Source organism: Simochromis diagramma, unplaced genomic scaffold (assembly GCF_900408965.1).
Source record: "Simochromis diagramma unplaced genomic scaffold, fSimDia1.1 OVJJ01000419.1, whole genome shotgun sequence".
NCBI lineage: Eukaryota > Metazoa > Chordata > Actinopteri > Cichliformes > Cichlidae > Simochromis > Simochromis diagramma.
Window position 1 is genome coordinate 2,846,204 of NW_024387244.1, and position 21,142 is coordinate 2,867,345.

General features: G+C 41.1%; 1 long non-coding RNA gene across 1 annotated transcript in view; it reads right to left on the reverse strand.

Annotated features, from left to right (window-relative positions):
- The window catches only part of LOC120747329, a 43,684-nt gene that overhangs the window by 13,183 nt on the left and 9,359 nt on the right, over positions 1 to 21,142 (reverse strand). The window contains exon 2 of the long non-coding RNA XR_005699091.1: positions 3,611 to 3,735. This is a non-coding gene — a long non-coding RNA (uncharacterized LOC120747329). The remainder of the gene's footprint in view (positions 1 to 3,610; positions 3,736 to 21,142) is intronic.

The following is a 21,142-nucleotide window of genomic DNA, read 5'->3' on the forward strand; positions in this document are numbered from 1 at the left end:
CATTATCAGAAATTACATGTATGTTTCCTTTAGTGTATGATCACCTGTACCAATAAATCACTGTGTTTCCATTAGTTTACGATGAATGTTTTATTCTGGATACAGAGAATGCCTTTTACATTTTAACCCATCTGAAGTGATTGCTACTACAAGTTCTCCTAAGTGTAGTATTCAGTTGGTTGTACTCTGTAACCTCAACGCTAGACGTGAATAAATCCTGCACGCTGGTCTTACAGTGCAACAAAATCTCCAGTAATTTGTAGTTCGCACCTCATCTCTGAGCAATTCCTACAACCTACCTATAAGTTGCATTAACTGACACTAAAATAACACATCTGAAAGACCAATTAAACTCCTGGCAGTTAGCTGGCATTGTTGGGAATGAAGGTGTTGTGTTTTGACATTGAAAAAAAATAGGTATAGCAAAAAGAGATCATATCCCCCCGTCCTGCTACGCTGATTTTAAATTATGTTTGTAATGCGTCCCTGAACTTTAACGAGTTTGTCAAATTGCAAAGAAAAAAAAAAAAACAGGAGTTCTGTCTATTTTCAATGTGGTGAGTTTGCAGGTTTCATTAGTTAAATTGCAGTTTTAAATGCTTTAATCAACGCAAGCAAAATGTAATTTCTTCACTAAATAAATATATATATATATTTACTTATATTCATTATAATATATATGACTTTTTTACCATTCTGAGTTCATCGCATTGGTGACAAGCTCCGTCTTTTTCCCCCCCTCCATCTTTGTATGGACTTGTAGTACTTATAGGACTGATAAATCTATGAAATATGACAATATAAACACCCATTACAGTTGGCTGCCTGTATGAAGGCTGCATGCTATCGCACAGAGCAGCACACTATCACATACACAGGATACAGAAGGTTCAACCATCCCCACTGCTGCCCACTAAATCCCAGTGTTTACTCTGTTTTGTTTTTAATCACAGCAAGCCTAAACTCTAGATGTAATTTTCCACTCTGCATACACCTAAACACAAACACAGACACATAGAAAGATACACATACACATTCACACACACACACACACACACACTAACACATACAGTACGGTAAACTCAGCTCCACAATTACCCCTCAATTAGAGATAATAACATGACCACTTCCTGACCAATCACCTGCAGTCTTGCTATGACTCACACAGTGTTGCTCTCATACAGATACACACACACACACACACACACACACACACACACACACACACACACACACAGTCAGATGGCTTATAAAGTTAGTGGTGGCTGTAGAAATCATTGGTTATTTTGTCTGACCACTGAGCTTTGTGATTTTCGCTGTATCAGGCAGGTGGAGCAAAACCTTTCCCTCATTTTATGGAGACAAATGTTAGCGTTCTGTGGTTTCCTGTATGTGCTGACTGCTGTTGACACACACACATACACACACATGTGTGCGCATGCATGCACACACACACACACACAATACAGACAGATTTCCTGGCAAAACTGAAATAACCTTTCCTGTCTCCTTGTCTCTCTCATGGATGAGTGAGAGAACACAATCTTTTCCCACTCTATAGCTTCCACTGCCAAGACATCAAAACTTCCACAGTTAGAAAGAACAACTTTCCTCTGCCTACTGAGTATACAGGGCTGCTACCTGGAGGACAGAAATTGGTATTTAATAGCTGACCGTATTCCCACGGCAGCCATTTTCAACTTAAGTCACACTCAAGCAGGAAAAATCTGACCCAGATTTACAGCTAAAAGCCTTTTGCAGATTCATCTGTTATTAGATCAGCCATGAGGACAGCAAAAGTCAGCATTTCAGTGAAGAAAATAATCATTTTTCTTTCCATTTGTGATACCAGGGATATATTTTTGTGATTTCTTCAAAAGTTTTTCCTATCTGTTTCTGTGTCAGTACAAAAAATGGATGACACCAAGTTGGGAATCTATAATAGCGGTGCCTTGAGAACAAGCCTAAGGTCCTGAAAGATTTGTTATTTGGAGTTTATTGCAGGCTACGCTTGACTTTATTTAAACTGCAGTGTTCAAACTGTTTAAAAATAGGTTAAGCCAAAGTTCAATAAATGACAGCTCATGATAGTTGATATAGTAACTCAAGGCCTTTACACAGTTTTTCAGGAGCTCAGTTAAAACAGTGACCATGAGAACAAGTGATGGAAATACCTGACACAAGTACTAAATGTTGAACAAATACCTCTCAGCATTAAGCCCAATCTTACATGGCTGCATCTGAGCACCAACAAGTTAAACAACAGCTTAATAAGCAGGTTCTGACTGCCAATGGAACAAAAATATCCTTTTTGTGGACTTGCAGTATCCGCCCTCTCTGTGTACCATCAGGATTATCAGGGGCTTTAAAGGCCTCCAAACTATTTGTTTTTTCCCCTGTATCCCAGAGTTTATATATATCTATATTAATTAATATCTATATTATTGCTAAAGCACTTTCTGGATGGATGCAAACTGCGTTTCATTACCTTGTACTTGTGGCATGTGCAATGACAATAAAGTTAAATTCTAATCAGAATTATATATAAATAATCTACATCATTTAAAACGATGTAAAAAAACAAACAAAAAACGCACGCACGCACACACACACATATCATCTAACAAGGACTCCTTTAGAGACCACTAGATTGATCAACAGTATATTTGATGTAGGCCACCAGGGATTTATGCTTATGATTTAATCATCTATTGCATCTATTGTAACTGGCCTTTTCATTTTTGTCAATTCCTCCTGTGCATTTCCAAATATTTTACACAGCAGTCTCTGAATATGAAAAAAACCCCAAAGAGTGGGAGGGGAAAACAAAGTTTTAGCATTTTATTTGTTTCTGTCATGGCTGGCACTGCATATAGAACACAAGGTAGCTAGCTAATGTATAATACACCAGTACAAGCACAAATGCCAGCAATGATGTCAGCCACTTGCATAAGCCAATTTTTGGTATGTTAAAATACAGATTTTGGACCGTGAGTCCAATGAGGACACCATCCCTAATTTTAGTCCAAGTGTGCAGTTTTAACCGTGTTCACATTTGCTAAGCGTGACCACATTGCACACATGCACACCAACAGATTAAAAAGAGAGCCAACTTAAAGAGTGAGCTTTGGCAGTTTGGTAAAATACAACATAGCAGATTAAAAAGAAATTAACAAATAAAAATTTACTTATTTATAAAATATCTAAATGGGAGTAAATGTAATTTAAGCCAAGCGGGTTGTTACAGGCATTTAAAACAGATGCCAAATTGTAATTGACAGTAACATGAACATGAACCAAACAAAGCATCTTCAAACTACACTGTCAGTAGAAAAATGAATTTAACATTACTTACAGATAAAGTCTCTCCTGTACTGACTAGGAATTTAAATAATGACGGTTTATTTAAGGTTGAGATAACACCAGGTACAGCAGGCACATTATAAATAAGTGAATCTTAAAAGTGATGCTTCCATTGAAACAGGAACCATTAACTAGTTTTTGTGGTCCTAGGAACACTTGACTACACACAATAGGCTACAGTTTTAATACTAAGTGGTAGAGCAGTATAGGCAACCAAGTCAGGACAAAAGCTGAACACAGCCTGTACCTTGGAAGAATCCTCTCCACTGAATCATTTCTGTTTGCTGGGAGCCTGATCCACCTCTTCAGCACATCACAGCTCCACAGTTGTAGTTGATAGGTGCTTCCCATGCAAGCAGTTAGTTCTAATCTCTGTGAAACGTATAAGAAAAAAAAAAATCCAAGATACACACAGTAAATATAAAAATAATGCATGGACACACACACACACACACACACACACACACACAACACTGCAAAATCAATCACATGTAAATGCTTGCATGTGACACACTGACACAAATCCTCAAAGAGCTCTCCCCTCATGTTCATAGGATCATTTAGACTCCAATACAAAACATTAGCGGATTGACACTATCACACCGGCTATCCGGCAGAGCCCTTTTCACACATAATTACTGGCTCTCATTTCCCCCGCCGAGGGAACAGGTGCAGGCGGAGAGGAAGAATCGCTTAGGCCCACTGTCTCCTTGGGCTTAGGGCCTTTTCCTGGCTCTGAGAGGCCTGTATTGACAACGACAGAGGGAGAACGTCAGCGCCAATAAATCACTGTGAACGTGTAAATGCCACTGCACTGCATTCCGCGAAAGAAGGGGAGGCCAAACGGCTACAAGTTCCTTTCTCTTTCTGTTTCTGTTGTTTTAAGACCTTCCCCCTCCTCCCCCCACACACACACACATATTATCCATGGCTGCCCCCCCTCATTCTCTGTTACTGCTCCCCAAAGCAGCTAATAGCATAATTTGAGGAAGAATGTTCCTGGAGTTTCCTGTGAATTCTGCCATTAGTCATCGGAATGACCTCTCTGTTCCTCTCCTTTTCCTTCCCTGTCACTAACATAGCACTGCTCTGAAGCAATAGCTGCCTGGGGAGGAGGGATGTAAATAGGAACCAGAGGTGAGCTTAGTTTAGCCTACGTATGTGTGTGAAAAGCATCTCTACTTACAGTACATATTGTGTTTTCTGTGCATGGGTATGAAAATCAGAGTATGTATGTCTATGTGTGTGTGGGGGGGTCTGTGTGTGTGTGTGAGTGTGTTAACCCCCCCTCTGCAGGGTGGAGAGGCAGGGCCCCAGTACTTACCCCCTGACACTGAGCTGTTAACTGGGAAAAGTAGAAGAGATGTGTAGGGTGCACTGGGTGGAGGGTTTTTATGTGCATGCATGTGTGTGTGTTGAGTGCGAAAATAGAGTTGTGCAGCACACAGAAGGCAACCAAAAAAAAGTTTATGTCACCACCACCATGATAGCTGAAATTACTTGTTTATGTTTCTTTCAGCTCTAATAACCAAAGCAATTATTTGCTTTCACAGTGCAGTTACTACTTTGGCTGCGTTTCTATATAAGATTTATTTGAACTGATTAGAAAACAAGACAGAGAATGGGGTTGTTATGCTGCGCAGTTACGAAAATTACATACATATAAACATCATTGTCTGGGATAAGTTGGCCTTTGCTGTGGTGAGTGTGCAATTAGTGTTGGGGGAGCGAAAGCAAGGACAGTATTCAAAAAGCAAACAGTCGCTGACAAATTTAACTCCAGATGATGCAACATTTGCTGGATTTGGAAACAGAACTGGGAATCTGAAACCAATTATTTACAAAAGGAGATTGGGAAAGACTGAGAGTTAGCTTCATAACAGATGTTTTTGTAACTTATGACTGACTCTGGATAGGATTATTATTAGCAGTTCTGCTCAGGTCTTTCCAACATAATCCTCAGTGGAAGATGTAATTGGCAGACCTTGTTCTATTATTCCAAAACATTTATGTTAAAACCATCAGATCGTCAATTATATTATGTTTCAGACTATAAGATATGCTGGATGCAGGGAAAACATGGTGGCCTATATCGATAAAAGTACACAGAAGTCAGTAACGTCAATATATATCAGACATGCACTGTGGTGACACAGTTGTATATAACAGCAGACTCCTCTGTGGCCTTAAGCCTGGTTTTTACCTATCCGTACACTCCTTCCATCCTCCATCCCAACACCCTGAGCCTCTGCACCTCAAACCTCTATTGCGCCACCCCTCCCACATCAAAGACCATCAATCTCCCACAGTACAGGGGGAAAGGCAAATATTTAGAGAAGGACTGAGCCCCCATAAATCTGTAGTAGGAGAGAAAGAGAGAACATGATACACCCTGCTCCTCCAAATTTCTACCCCCACCACCATCGTCAGCGTCCCTTGGCAGTCCTACGTCTCTCTTCCTGTGGCCTCCTAGGAACTGGAGAGGAAGAGAAAAGGAGGTTTGTGGCAACACCAGTGAGGAAGACAACAGAGATTAAGAGATTAACAAAAAGAGAAAGAGAGAACACCCTCCCACACTCTGTAGAAACACACACTCCCCGACAGCCAAAGAAAAACACACTCTCATGCACAAAAAAGGGAGCTCACCACAGCACACACGGGCACAGTGGTTGGACTCCTCTTCTTGGCCTTTGATTTACTACTCTCTCAGTTCCACTTGAGTGAGACTCTAGAATATTAGCAAGTATTTATGTCCCTTTTTCATTTGAAAACAATATGGCTTTCAGCAATAAAGAAAGGAACGCTGCACTGATAGGTCAGGGTTGGGAGGTCACTAGGAAAGTAAATTGGGGGCAGATGAGATCCCGAACAAAGTGGAGCTAGCGCCTAGAAAAATTCCCTGGGTAGAGTACGGGGGCTAGTCCTGAACAGCATAAAGGGAAGCTAGGCACGAGGACAAAGACAGCTATTAGTTTACTGTCTGAAAGATATGTGGATTTTTATATATAAAAATTAATTTTTACTGAAGAATCGAACAAAAATAAATAAAAATGTAAAGGAATTTGACACGTATTAAACATTAGAAGGTAGAGACGCACACATACAAATACACACATACACTTGGTCTGAAATACACAGTCACATCCACTTTAAAACTACATTTTTTCAGATCAATGCAGACAAAACCAAGCTGAAAAGCATTAATTATAATAATAACACTGCACCGAATGTGTTTCTTTCATTAAGAGTCCAAATGAACACTTGCACCCACATTCAGGCATATACCCACACACACTTAGAGAAGTATTCCCGGCAGGCAGCTGTCAGAGAAGTACGAGGGATTTAAGGAGCTTTGCAATACCCCCACTGACTAAGCAAGAGCCTCAGGGGTGAAGGGTATTGATCCCTGTGCAGAATATGCATCCTGCTCTCCTGACAGACTAGTTGATTGACTTTTCAGCCCCACTGGGCAGCAACACAGGCAGATAGAGACACATAAATGCCTTAACATCACTGTGTTTGATATAGTAATACATTTACTTGTCACTGAGATAGAACACAAGTGCAAGGACATACATTATTTGTGGGTCAAATTACATTTGCACATAATGCTAGTGCATGCATGCAGTAGAATACAGTACGTGCATGTATTTTACACACACGCACATTAATGCCTTTACTGCAGTCACCACCACAGCTGCCATATTCATGAGAGGGATCTGCACTGAGCTGCATTATCATGGCCCAGCTTCTGCCTTTGTTCTGCCCTTTGTTGGCTTTTCTGCCCGCCTCTGCCTCTGTCAAATGTCACGTCTCTGCGGACTCTGTATTTTGAGCATCAATGTCAATAATTACACATACAACATTATGGAAGCCCGTAGACCCTCCTGCACAAGACACATTAATACATTTTTATGTGTGTGGTTTTGTGCTTTCTTTCTCCCTTTCTTCACCATATCCCTAAATATGAATTTAAACAGACCTTGCCGTTTTTTTCCAGTCACAGTTTCCGTCTCTGTACCTTGCTATTTTTCATCTCTGTTTTTGATCACATGCAGTCTGAACGCCAGATCTTCTTAAAATATGTCTAAAGGTACTGCACGACTCCTGTGAGAATCTATTTTTTGGCATCTGGCAAAACCCTTTGACAGCTGGATGACTGTTTGACATTTTTTAACTGCAACACAGAAACACTTATTTGACATTTTATTTAGTTTTGAAGAAATCAAGTTTGAGGCAGTTTATTTATGATTTCCCCTCGTTCACTGCCTTCTTTCCTTCCTATTCGTACTTCAAACACACATATGTAAGCACACATGCTAGATGTGCTTGGGGAAGGACAAAGGTTTGGGATGTGCTGGCAATGGGCACCTAATTGCTTCTTACTGATCCAAATAGTACATCAGAGGCAACAGCACTTCAGTGGACCTCCAATGAGATCCACTACGTTGGGCCTGTTCATTACCCTGCTGACCTCCCAGCTCGACCCCATATATGCACACATATTACACACACACCTCCACCCCTTCACCTACCCCAGCTCATTGTCTCTGGGGTTTAATTGGGGCGATGTTCTCCATTGTGAGCAGGCTCAATGGCTGTGGAGGGCTCCATTGTGGGGCTGAATGAGGGCAGGAGTGTTCATTAGGTGAGTCTCTGAATAAGGCCTTCTGGAGGTAGGGTACTGAGAGCAGGGGGCTGCCGGAGACCTCCGGGGTGGGTGAAACTGCATGCTCTTCTCCTTTCCTCTCGTCCCCTCACTTCTCTTCTTTCTTCTTCTCTCCTCTCCCTGCCGCTCTTCTCCTCTCTGTCCTCACTGCTCCCCTGCTCCTCTCCGGTTGTCTACTTTTCCCTCAACAGCCTGACGCTTGGCCCTGAAAGGCAGCGGCTGCGTTTGTTGGAAGGACAGTCTTTGTCTGTTCCAGGAGAGTGAATTGCAGGAAAAGAAGAGAGAGGGATCAAAGACGGACTACAGAAAAAGCAAGGACCACCTCCTCTGATAGAAGGAGAAAAAGAACCAATGAGTCCCGGACTACGAGAAATTTCATCATTCCTAAGTTTGCATTTGGACCTCGATGCTCAGTGGTGGTCCTTACCAAAATACTTTATGAAACAAAACTATAAAAGTAATAGTTCACTGATGCCTGTGGGGAATATTCTCTACACTTTCCAAGAGTCAGGAAGGTCAGGATATTGCTTCAGCTGCAGAGCAACACTTACTGGGCTTCTGTAGGTCACTTTAGGTTCAGATTGGTAAGCCACCCTGCAAAAAAAAAAAAAACGTAAATGCTATATAAGCAGTTGGCTTCTGTTAAAGCTCAACTTTCTTCAAGAAAAGCGACAGTTAAGCGAAATAACTGTCTGTCTGGGTTTTGATTTAAATAAAGGCTAAATTCCCAAAACTTGATAGCCGTGCAAAATAAGCACTTATCACGGTAGCATTTCGAATAAATAAATATAAAAACTGAAGGAAGGGAAACAGGTGGGCATTTCTGCACACTGTCTCACTGCTGGAACTGGCAACATCCACACTGGACTGGCACACAGCCACACTGCCGATCAAGAGACAGAACTGCATCGCAGATTACAGGGATTCTCTGCTCGGCTTTTTTTGTGACCGAGTTTGTTGAAAATTAATTAAAGCAACTGAAAATCCACTTAAAAGAGAAAATCGCAATCAGCTACATCTGATTGGCTTTAAAATGTTAAATTTACCATAGAAAAGTACACACCATTAACTTCATACGGCCACGAGGTTGAGATGGAAACCTTTTAATGTAGAAATCCAATGCCAGCCTTTCCTGTGACTGTTACTTTTCTCAGTCCAGATTGCTGCACTGAAACGTTTAAGCTGCCACGGAGCTGACAGCTTTTGGCAGACCACCGTCAGCCAGCCCTCAAACCACTGCCAGTGGCTGAGTGCTCTGTTGTGAGTGTGGCTTGCAGTCGCACAACGTCTGTGTGACAGACTTGACTTTCACACTGACCAGAGCCCCTTCACCCCTTCCCTGCCCAGCCGCTGATGTCATTATCCCTCTACCGCACACCCATGCATACACACAAACCCACGCATGGAACGTCTCTGGTCTTCCACTCTCCCTTAGCCACTACCTTCCGCTGTTTACATTTCTCTTACTACCCAAAAAACAATACCAGACATCTTGTTCAACACACACACACACACACACACACACACACACACACACACACACACACACACACACACACACACACACACACACATATAAACACAGGCTCAAACTCACGCTTAATGCTAATCTGACGTCATCTGAGTCGTGTGTAGAGTTACACTGGCGTATGTGTACACACAGAGCCAAGTCTCAGAACTGTGTTATTGCTGCCACACGCAAACATACTACCTCTGCTTAACAAGGGTGCGTTCAGGTTTCTGAAACAGGATGATTCATCTGTCTCTCAGTTCACTCTGCAGCTCCCCGACTTCAAACATACTTGCTTTCCTCTCCTCCTCTGACACTATTTATTTTTCTGTCTGAATAGCACACAGAGGCTCTGCATGGACAGTGTACCGTCTGCCTGCTGCCTGGACTGGCACGACTGTTGCAACACACCAGGTCCAAGCACGTGTCGACTTGCAAACAGGAGTACAGACTCGATATTGCAGGTGCAAACACAAATCCCTTTACAGCGGGGCTTTGACTTATATGAAGTCACTTACAGGTGTTATGAACGGTGATCATGTATGACCAATGGCAAGCCTGAGGCATGCTGAGGGGGCGCCCTTTGGGTATAGGTCTGATTTCTGAATCCCAAATGACGGTCTCCTGTCCCTTCCTGTTTAGCCTGGGCGTCTGCCACACATAAACATTTTAGGGGCCTCCTCTGCTCCACAATATGTGGATGTATGAAAGTCAGGGGTAAGAGTCATGGTTTCAATCCCACAGGAAAGCCACCTCCAAGAGGGCCAGTGGAGAAACTGAGTTGAGAAGGGACAGAGTGTGACTCGGCGTGTTTGATTTGGCAAATATTTATGTCAAATGTCCTTCCTGACGCAACCCCACAAAGATTTATGTCTCCTCCAAGGATCAAACCAGAGATCTTTTTGCTTGTTAGGCACATGTGCAAACCCCTTCGCTGCAGAGCAGGGGTCGGCAACCTTTTTTATGATGAGTGCCATCTAAAATTTCCTCACAAGTCAATGTGCCATATGATTGCATTAGCAATAAATGTAATAATGCTCTATATGAACAGTTACACACTATATAGAACAACTTTACAGAATTATATTTGTTTACAGATGTTGGCAGCTATCAGCGAATAGTTATCAGCTATTTTGAAACAAAAAAAAAATACACTTTTTATCCATAACAGTAAATGAACTGTACAACATAAAATGCAAATGTTATTTATGGTCTCTTCACAACAATGAAAATAAATGCTGTTGTGACAATGATGCAAACTGTCTTGTCGGTATATGTATGATTTCTATACATTTTACATCAGACAAAAACTTTGGTTGTAAGATTCAGATAATTATTTATTAAAAGCGAGACATTTTAAATAACAATAAAAAAAGAAAAGTATTTCTTTGTGCCCCCCTTTCCCTGTTAATGCCCTACCTGCCCCCCTGGCAAAACTTTGCTAGACCCGCCCCTGCACAGTTACCAGCTGTCAGCTACATATAAAAGGATCCTGGTGTTACTTGTCTTGTTGGCAACTCTACTAACTAACCTTATGAATAAAATAAAGTTCACTATCAGTAACATCATAGCACCCACCCAGCTGTATATAAACTCCGTTATGCTAGCTAGTACGCAGTACGAGTTATTGTAACTGACTGTAAAAAGTCAGCACAACGAAAATAAACTCCACCTAAACTTGGTTTATATCTGACCCAGATAGACTGCAGGTCATAACTTCTTACTTGAAGTTCAGTTCACCGCCTCGGGTCTCTCCTCCTCCAGCCTCCACTTTCCCTCATTCCCCTGCTGGCCTCTGTGGAAGTTCCGCCATAGCAACCACCAAACAACTGAGTTATTTTTACATTTTACACATCGGCCAGCATCTGGCCAATCCACCACCTTTCATTGTTTATACCGTTACAAAAAAACAAAACAACAAACAAAAAAAAAACATCAGCCCATAAAAACGAAAAATCACACATGACTAGTCCAGCTATGGTCGTTCCATCAGTTAACCCTTCCCGTGCCAACTGTGGCATGCGTGCCCAGGGTTGCAGACTCCTGCCGTAGAGCCACACAGAATTACTCAGGCAATATTCCACACTTTTCCTTTTTTGTCAGCAATTCCTTTGAAAGAGCCCAAACAAGAAATGATTTGACTTTCTAATAAGATTGTGCAATTAATTGGAATTTATATTCAAGTACAATTATAGTTGTCGACAATTATGTAAACAAGAAAATGGAAATAAAGCAATTATTGTGCCACTTTCTTTTCTAAACCCAGCACGCGCTTTTTCTTCATAGCGCGGGGCTTTTACACCTAAGAATTTAACCTAACTCTTGTGGTAGGTTTCATTCGATTAGAGCAAAAATGACAGAAAGAGGCTTTAGTCATCAAGGAAAGCACACACAGTTCACTGAGGATGAACAAACACAAGTGCAATTTTTGCTAACAAATGTTCAACAAATGCTGTTGTTTCAAAAGTGCAGTCGTTGTGTTAAATAATTGCGATTTTTTTGTACCTAAAGCCTTGTAATGTGTAATTAATTCTGCTGTGCCGTAGACCTCCACTCTTGTCCTCACCCCAGCAGACGGCTGTCCTTCCCTGAACCTGGTTCTGCCGGAGGTTTCTTCCTGTTAGAAGGGAGTTCTTCCTTCCCACTGTTGCAAAGTGCTCTTCTGCAGGGGATCATTTGAATGTTGGTGTTTTCTTTGAATTATTTTAGGGTCTTTAATTTACATATAAAGCACCTCGAGGTGATTGTTGTTATGATTTGGTGCTATATAAATAAAATGAAATTGAATTGAAGTTGGCTAACAATGATAAAATGAGACAAGTTGCAATAGGTGACATGTTCATCGTGACACACATGGACACCATCCTTCTGATGTAAATCCGCAGAAGCCAACAAGTGCACAGTTGTATCCTGTTTTGCAAACTTCTTGCAGACCATTTATATAAAGTTCACTAAAGGAACAATAGATTTACAGGCTGATCAGCAATTTGTTGGTACATGGCCTTCATTGTATTCATGTAGCTCCTTTTAAACTTTAGCAAAGTACTACAAAGAGTTTTGAAAGGTGTATCTCATTCACATATTTCCTCATGGACCAATTGCGGCAGAGCGGCCACGCACACCCAAGGACACTTCTTGGCTTTACAATGCATAAAATCTTACTGACAGGTCTTCTTCTGCCCACCTTGTGTTGACATTTTGCAGGCACTGTGCAACCTGCGCACTTATCACTGTGTACATAGCAACAACTCACAAGATACAAACAGAAGTCCACTCCATAGGGCGCAAGTTAGCTTTGGATTTAATTATATGTAACAAAAAGGTCACTAGCATAAGTATACATAGTTGTTCTGCTTTGCTCTCTGCTTTTAGGTTGTTTAATTTTGAGCTGTGTATGAAGCAATCAACATGCAATTGTGGTGCTCGCAGAGACCGTATGTTACTTTGTTAAAAGCATCAATTAAATAAACTACAATCACTGGATCAATCACTACAGATGTTTACAACACAGAGCCCACTTAAACAAGGTATGTGCACGTGCGCGCGTGGATGCGTGCAGCACAGATGCAGTTTGAAAGATGAACGGGAAGAACGACTTCCCTGTCCTGTTACCCTGCCATTCTGACTGCTCTGATCACAGGGGACGGATTTGGTCAGAGATAATGAATTCAAGAACACAAACGCAGTGTTGCCGCACCCAACTCCTTCTCATCTCTAACATGGAGGCGAACCGCTATGACACCAGCTGCAAGGGCCACAGAGGGACCACACAGCAGGAGCTCAGTTATTCATCAGTGTGAACATCTAGTTAGGGTTTGGGAATGATAAGACGTTATGGTAACTGTGCAACATGGGCTGTCTGTCCCCAGTGTGATTACGATAATAGTTCCACTCTTACTGCAGACACTGCTGCAAAGAGGAAGTAATTAAAAATTATTTGCCATTATGGTAGGGTTTAACGCAACTGCATAAAACATTGTGTCTCAACTGTCACTGTTTTACTCCTGTAAAGTTCTAAATATTTACAGTAATCTTTTTTAAAAACAGAATGCCGTGCCATGAAGTCATGCATAACAAAAACACGTCTATCAGTAATCTCTGTGTATGACACCCGTTATATATTGCATGTGTGTGTGTAAATTCAAGTACATGTATTTACTTTCACATCAGCAGGCTTCCCTGTGTATGTGCTTGAATTACAGCTGAGGGAACTTGGCAACACTTGTCCCCTGTGGCACTGTGAGAATGTTTCACAGACTGTGGCGTAAAATTCTCTAGTTTGTTTGTTTTCTCTGTCTTGGTACCATAAAAACTCAAGGCCATGCAATTGGCACTGCCCTGTTTACTGTACAAACTGGGACTGCAACTCCAGAGAGATGAAGCAGAGTAGCTCGGGGGAACAAATGCCTCCCCATGTTAATTTCCCGCAGAAAGGAAGCCGTAGGGAGTTTGACCAGTAAACAAACATCGGTTTGGGGACTGGGGACGGGTAAAAGATGAATAGAAGACATTAGTGAGTTCTCTCCTCCTTGTTTGGTCCCACTGCTTGTCTTGGGAAATCTGAAACTTGAGTAAAACCACATTACCAAGAAAAAGTGGAGAAGACAACAACATAAGTGACAAAGACCAAACTAAAAAGAACTCTTGGTGGTTTTTCTCTATATCCAAGAAGTTTTGTAAAAGCACAGCAACAAAATTCACTTACACAAAGGCCACTGTTGATATGATGAGGACTATTTAAAAAGGGCATCAAATAACAAATTTGGAATAATTTACATCCTATTCCCAAAGCTTGGACACTTAACTCACAGCTTAGGACTGGAAATAAATATTAATGATAAAGTGAATGCATGCCAGATTAACACACTATACTTAATCATACTACAATTAATGAGAACATTGGACATGGGAGTGTTTTAAGAGGCAGAGCTATTCATCCACCAATCAGAGAGTAAGTAGTACGATCCCTGCTTCCTGCAGTCTGCACTGAACTTGGACCCCACCCATCAGAGTCTGAGTTTGGGCAGTTACGGCCCCAGTCCACATCCCTAGAGACCAGTCATCGAAACCACTGACCGCAAAGAAAAACTGTATTCCCCAACCTGTTGGTGAGTGGTTGCTGGAGGTTGCTGAAATCAAAGAGGTGGAAAATCTCAGTAGCAGACTGCCTGTGGTTTGCATGCAAGATGCTTACTTGTCTGCAAACACTCAACAATGACTTGCAGAAGTGAAACTCTGAGTAAAAGTTGTGCCTTTTGAAATATATCGGCTATAACGCTAAGGCAAATTTATTGGTCCTGCCATTTTTCACTGCTGCTTCTTTCATGCAACCCTGGTTGCAGCAACCCTGGTTGCAGCTGATATAACTTACCAAAGTCAGCAGCATCCAGCAGCCACTTCTCAATTGGTCAGGAAATACATATTTTAGCCTAAGACATGAATGTGGCTTGTAGTAAAAAGTGCTTTGAGTACTCACAGTAGAAAAGTGTTAAGTACTAGTACTACCATAGTTTTACTATGTGTAGAAGTGCAGAAAATTTTAAATGCTACAGGAAGACATCGGACTGTCACCAAGAATTTTTTATTTTCATAAAAAAAAAAAAAAACCAATTAGACCCAAAAGCTGTTTCTCCTTAGTTGGCACAGTTCAGAATAGCATCATTCTCAAAAGAAAAACATCATAGCCCAAATGTTAAACACCAGATAAAACAAATGATGTCAAATCTTCCACAAGAAAAAAAGAGATCTGATTTCACTGAGCATCAGTCTAAATATTTGTCTGGTGTAGACCATGCTGGGGGGGGGGGGGGGGGGGGGGGGGGTTTCTGTGCTTTTTCCTCTCGTTTGCAAATTAATACATTTTGTTTTTTGTTTGTTTGCTTGGAGTTTTTTGTGCATCACCATGTGTGACACAGAAAGAGCAGTTTGTTGTTCACTTTGTTTGTCTGGCTTTATTGACCAACTGCTTCTTATTTCTAGGAAATAAGAACAGAATTTCTAGGGGGGGAAATAAGAAGTGAGGAAGACAGCCATAATAAAATTGAATTTAAAACCGTTGGACAAAAGCTGAAGGACACTGAAAAGAAGACAGCAAAAAGAAAAGGAAAAACACATCCGTAAGCAATGAACATCCTGGCTAAAGGTGTGCCATCTGGGGCTGAACACTGAGTGGAAGAGAGCTGGGATCTGTAAGAGAGAGAAGGTGGAAGTCCAGCTGGGTCCCATTAGGGCTGGACCACATGTGTTCGTTGGGGGGGGAGTGGGATGGGGTGGCGAACCGAGGGGGCAGAAGGGAGCAAAGAGGGCAGCGGGGAGGAAGTGCTGAGAGCGATGGGCCTAGACCCTGTGAAGCTTTATTAGGCCTGTCGTCTGCTCTTCTCACCAGGGCCGCTAACACCCCCTCTGCAACACCCGCCGCCTTACCTCACCTCCCTCCTCCCAGACCTCCATTGCCCTCGGGCACCGCCAGGGCAGAACAGTATAAAACTATTAGAAGGAAGAAGACGGGACTAGACCACCCAGACCCACACATACACACACACAGACACACACACACATATACACCCATAATGGCTACCAGGAGGAGGCCCCAGCATGAGAGGTGCAGCTGGAAACGGAGAGGGACGTTCACGAACACACACATATGCACTAGAATGACACAAGATGCACACACTGAAGTGGGGTGTATGAGCAAGCAAAGTGTAACAAGGACAGTTGAGTCTTTTATTTAAATGTCAGACGCACATGACGGTTTTCTGCAGTTTCACGTGTTTTACTTGAGTCTAAATTCTGAGGGGACATTAATGTGACATCTGTATTTATGTTCATGGTTTGCAAATTGTGTGTGTGTGTGTGTGTGTGTGTGTGTGTGTGTGTGTGTGTGTGTGTGTGTGTGTGTGTTCGTGTGTGTATTTCTGCCATAACCACCTGTCGGTCTCTGACACCTGTGATTTTGATAGGTACAGACATCAGAGGTGTGTGTGCGAAGGAGAGAGTCATGCATACATCTGGCTACCTTTATTTATTTATGTGCTTGCATTTGACATATCTTACATTCTTGGATGATCCTCTGCCCTTTGCTTTCATACCACCCATCTATCCATCCATCTGTCCTTTCACTGGGGCTGCTTGGACTCGTGAAAAAGGTCGGCCTAGAATTTGGCAAATTCCACGCAGCACCATGAATGGATGTGTCAGTTTTGCTGGAGCAATGATGGCGATCACTCTCCATTGTAAATAAAACTTATCACTGCAAGTTAAGTGCTGCAAGTCCGGTATGTCAACATTAGCATACAGTTCAAAGTGCCTCAGCAGTGGAGGAAGTCCCAGCTTTTACTGTATGTGTGTGTGATGCTTTCAGAGAACCTGATGGTGCCCCACAGTGGCTGAGCTTCAAAGCTCCACTTGTATATCCAATGCCACAAAGCCAGTATTTGCTATTGTTATATGAGATAATATCAATGTGAAAAAATATTTAAAATATGTATGCAGAAAAAAAAATAAGCAACGACTTGCAGATATAAATGTGAAACACTTACATAACGAATATTTACTGTTAAAATCTGTAAGATTAAACGAACGAAAAGGCTACTGAAACTTGTTTTATTGTAATTTTAGCCAGCATCACGAAGAAGGAAAATATTGAGGGTCAAAGTCTGATTACAGTTTGTTGTGTTTAAAGGGAACTGAAGGCTTTTTGTTCAGATTTAATCATTCACTTCAGTATCCATTCCAACAAAAAGATTTACTGTGGCAAATCCTTTGCCAAGGTAAGTCCCGGGGTGTGTATGTCACTGTATTAGTTGATACAGCATCTGAAAGGTGTGTGCACTGGTAGATTTTCCCCTATCAAGCTGCTATAAAAGGACTAGTCTCTTCTCCACCCCTGTCCGGGTCAGGGCCCAACAGGCATAGTTACAAGGTTTAATACTTCAGCCATTCAATCATTACGGCGTTTTATACAGTTTGTCCCCAGGCTTCTCTTGCTCATAAAAAAAATAATATTTGTCTTTCCAGCTGCACAGTGGACCACAGAGTCCTCGTGTTTTATTTTAGTCAGAGCAGTAAAACTGTATTCTTCCCCCTGCCAACCTACTGTACTTCCATGACAAGCTGTTGTTCTTGTTTTGTAACTGTACAAGGGCGTGTGTGTGTATGTATGTACTAGGCTGCTTAAGAGTTTAAGAGCTTTTGTTTTTGTTTTTTAAGCTGGAGAGATGATATCACGAGTGATCACACTTTTGTACTTAAATTAAATTTTCCCAATAAAGTTCTGCTTATTTTCTTCTGCGTAAGGAATGAAATGTCACTTGTGTTTAACCTATATTTTAATATTCAATCACTGGGACAGAAAATGTTTGATGGGGAACGTCAGTTTCCTTTTATGCTACAGAATTTACAGACTTGAGAGCAACGTGCACATTAAAAAAATGATTTAAATCTATTTAATTCATGATCTTTGGCATAAATGTTTTGTAGATGTTAAATGAACTACAAAGCTCTGTAAGCAAACACAACAAAAACACAGAGAATCCAGGACTTCAGCAAATGAATAACATCAGCCAGAAATCTGACACATTAAGCATTTTCCTAATTTTTGAAGATAATTTCGTTTTAACGTGAATAAGACAAAGCTATAGGAATGTTGTGCTGAGTTATTGTCAGTTATGTGGTTTAAATTCTTATGAGGCCCATTTGTGTATTTTTTTTAGCATTTCCACTTGTAATTTATATATACAGACAAGTCTGTATATATTATCGGAAACGGTCACCATGGAGGAAGACGTTTTCTGTCATGCATGCTTATATGAACATGTTGCATGCAAAGCGCTTATCTTATTTGAGTTGCAGTTACCCGCTGGCTATCAGGCATAATTACTAGTCGTTTTTCACCCTCAGAAACAAAGTCACAGAACACAGCCACTTAAGTGTCTGGCAAACAAGCAAGATAAGGACAGACCAAGAGATGAACTGCTAGCTTAACCAGATAGAGATGCACTTGAAGTGTGCTGGGGTTTATTGACAGGTCTATTTGACTCAATCCTTTTAGTACGAGACATGTTTTAGTACTCAGCGGTCTTGGCTCTATCCACCATATAAGCTAAACAATTTAAAAGTTCATTTATATAGACATACTTGTGCTTTTGGAAAGGAAATCCTAGGGTGTGAGCTTCAAATGGAATGTTTTTGAAGTGCATACGTTGTTGTCTGTCAGCTATAGATGCTAGCATCTGAGTTTTCCCCTCACGCTGTAAGACTTGCTGCATAAACATTTCCATGCAACACCTGAGCTGGATAACAGAAAAAATATGTTAGAAGTTTTCAGTTTTTCTGAAGAAGAATCCCATATTGGCCATAGTAACTGTGGATTTCTTTTCATATATTAAATAATTCTGTGCTCAGATCATGTTTTTCATTGGTGCAGCGGTTAGGATTGTCCTCACAGCAAAATGGCTCTGAGTGGTTCAAACCCACTGGACAGCTGTGCCCTTTCTGGTTGGTCTCTACATGTGCCTGCATGGGATCTACATATTTGCCTTGGGTATGAATGTGAGCACGAGTAACTCTCTGCATTAGCCCTGCGGTAGACTGGCGACCTATCCTCCCTCTTGTCCAATGTTAGATGGGATAGGCTCCAGCCTGGATGATTGGATAAACAGATAGAAGGATGGAGTGCGAAAGTCTTATTTGTAGCCTCAAAGTGTTACATCTTCAGTGTTGATAGAAGTAGCCCTAACTGAATAAATAGTTTTACTTACTTTAAAGATAAATTGTCTACTTTTTTAGTTCTCACTGCCCACATTAAATTCTCACTGTGGAAGTTCAGTAATGACACAAGCAGGTGCTTTCACATGCTGAATTTATTTCATGCTACAACGCAGTTATTAAAGCCTCACAGCTTTCAGGCATCATCAAATAAGAAAATGCTGTTAAAGGATATCCTCACACGTATTAAAAAACTTTTGCTTTAACACAAGTAACACATTGAAATGTCCCCTAAACTGGTGCCCTTCATTATACAGCTGAAGACTAACTATACTTGTTGGATCGGGTATTTTCAGTACTTTACAACACAACAACAACCAGACTTCAGGAAGCATATGAAAAATTACTCAATATTAAAACTGCCAAATATATTAGAAAATGTAGATGATCTTATTCTAGGATATGTGAAAGCTCAAACCTATTTTTAAAGTGTTTCTTAACAATCAATACCAGACGAATCACTCAATTTTCTACAACGCAACAGGGCCCGCTGAGCATTTAAATACACAACGCTGAAGCATTAACCACAAGTGCATGTGTAATTCCACCTTATTAGCTAATCAAGTGAGAGTCGTTGACACATCAGAAAATATGTCTCATTGAGCAAGAGAGGAGACGATAAGACGAGAGAAGAGCCATCTCTTAAAGCTGTTGCTTAGGTCTTTAAATGCTAGAAGACAAACTCGAAGTCCATGAGTGGTCAGGATTGTCATTTATAAAAGTCTCTTGTGTACAGATTTGCTCAAGGTCAGAATTTTGTATTACAAGCGATTTATCAAACCACTAATATCTAAATCAGTCGCTTGGATCTATTTCCAGCACTTACACCCAGAAAGCTGTTGATCTTGTTTGAAATAGAGTAGTCTCAAAAGGAAAGCAGCTCAAAATAGCTGCAAATAACAGATATTTATGTGCATTTCAATTTATGTTAATAATTTAAAATGATGAAGAAAAGTATGGAAACAGCTTGTCATTATGCAGGTCTGCGAGAACGAAAAAGCAAGGACAGTTTGATGGAGTATGTCAGAGGTCGGCTTTGTTAGGGGTATGGATTTGAGAGAGCTGGTGCGCATTAATGACCAATGTTTTATCCACTTGTGTGCTAAAGCATAAAAGTAGTCACATAATGGGGAGCTTCAAGTGTTTGTATCAGGTTTTTAGATATTACATGAGCATAAAGGGGTTTTTTCTAACTGGTAAAGTGTAGCTGTACAGTAAGAAGGAGCAGCTATAACCCTGACTGCATCATTACTTGCACCAAACAGAGCAGAGCTACTGCTGTGAGTGGTAAATGGATGTTATGGTTGTGATTCATAGATTTGCTCTACAGGCATTATTGAAGAAACAGTCTTTGAATATTTTCAAACGAACATTAACTCGTGTCCCAGCTCTTTGCTTCCACCACACAGCTTTTAAAAGCTGCATTCCCTTTGAACGCTTCTCTCTCGCTCTGTAATTTCCTCTGTCCACTCTCCATCTCACTTTTTCTCCAACTTTTTTAGCTTGTCTTAAAACTCCTCGCTTATTTCTCCCATGAAACGATGCCGTTGTCCCGTTCATGTTTGCTCACAAAATAAAGTCATGTTTCACGTAAAAACACCTGTCGATTTTCCTCTATGATATGACTCATTATATTTCACGCCTTATCAGATTTTGACAGCGATACAACAGCAATCTACAGCTACTGCAGAATAAGATGCCAAACTTGGCTGCAGCTTATCAGCCGTTTACGGTGCTATTAAGCACAGTTCTTTGCCACTTTTTCTACCTTCACAACAATCATCACCATCGCCACCATGCTCAGAACTTTTATCTACATTGAGCAGGTGTCAAAC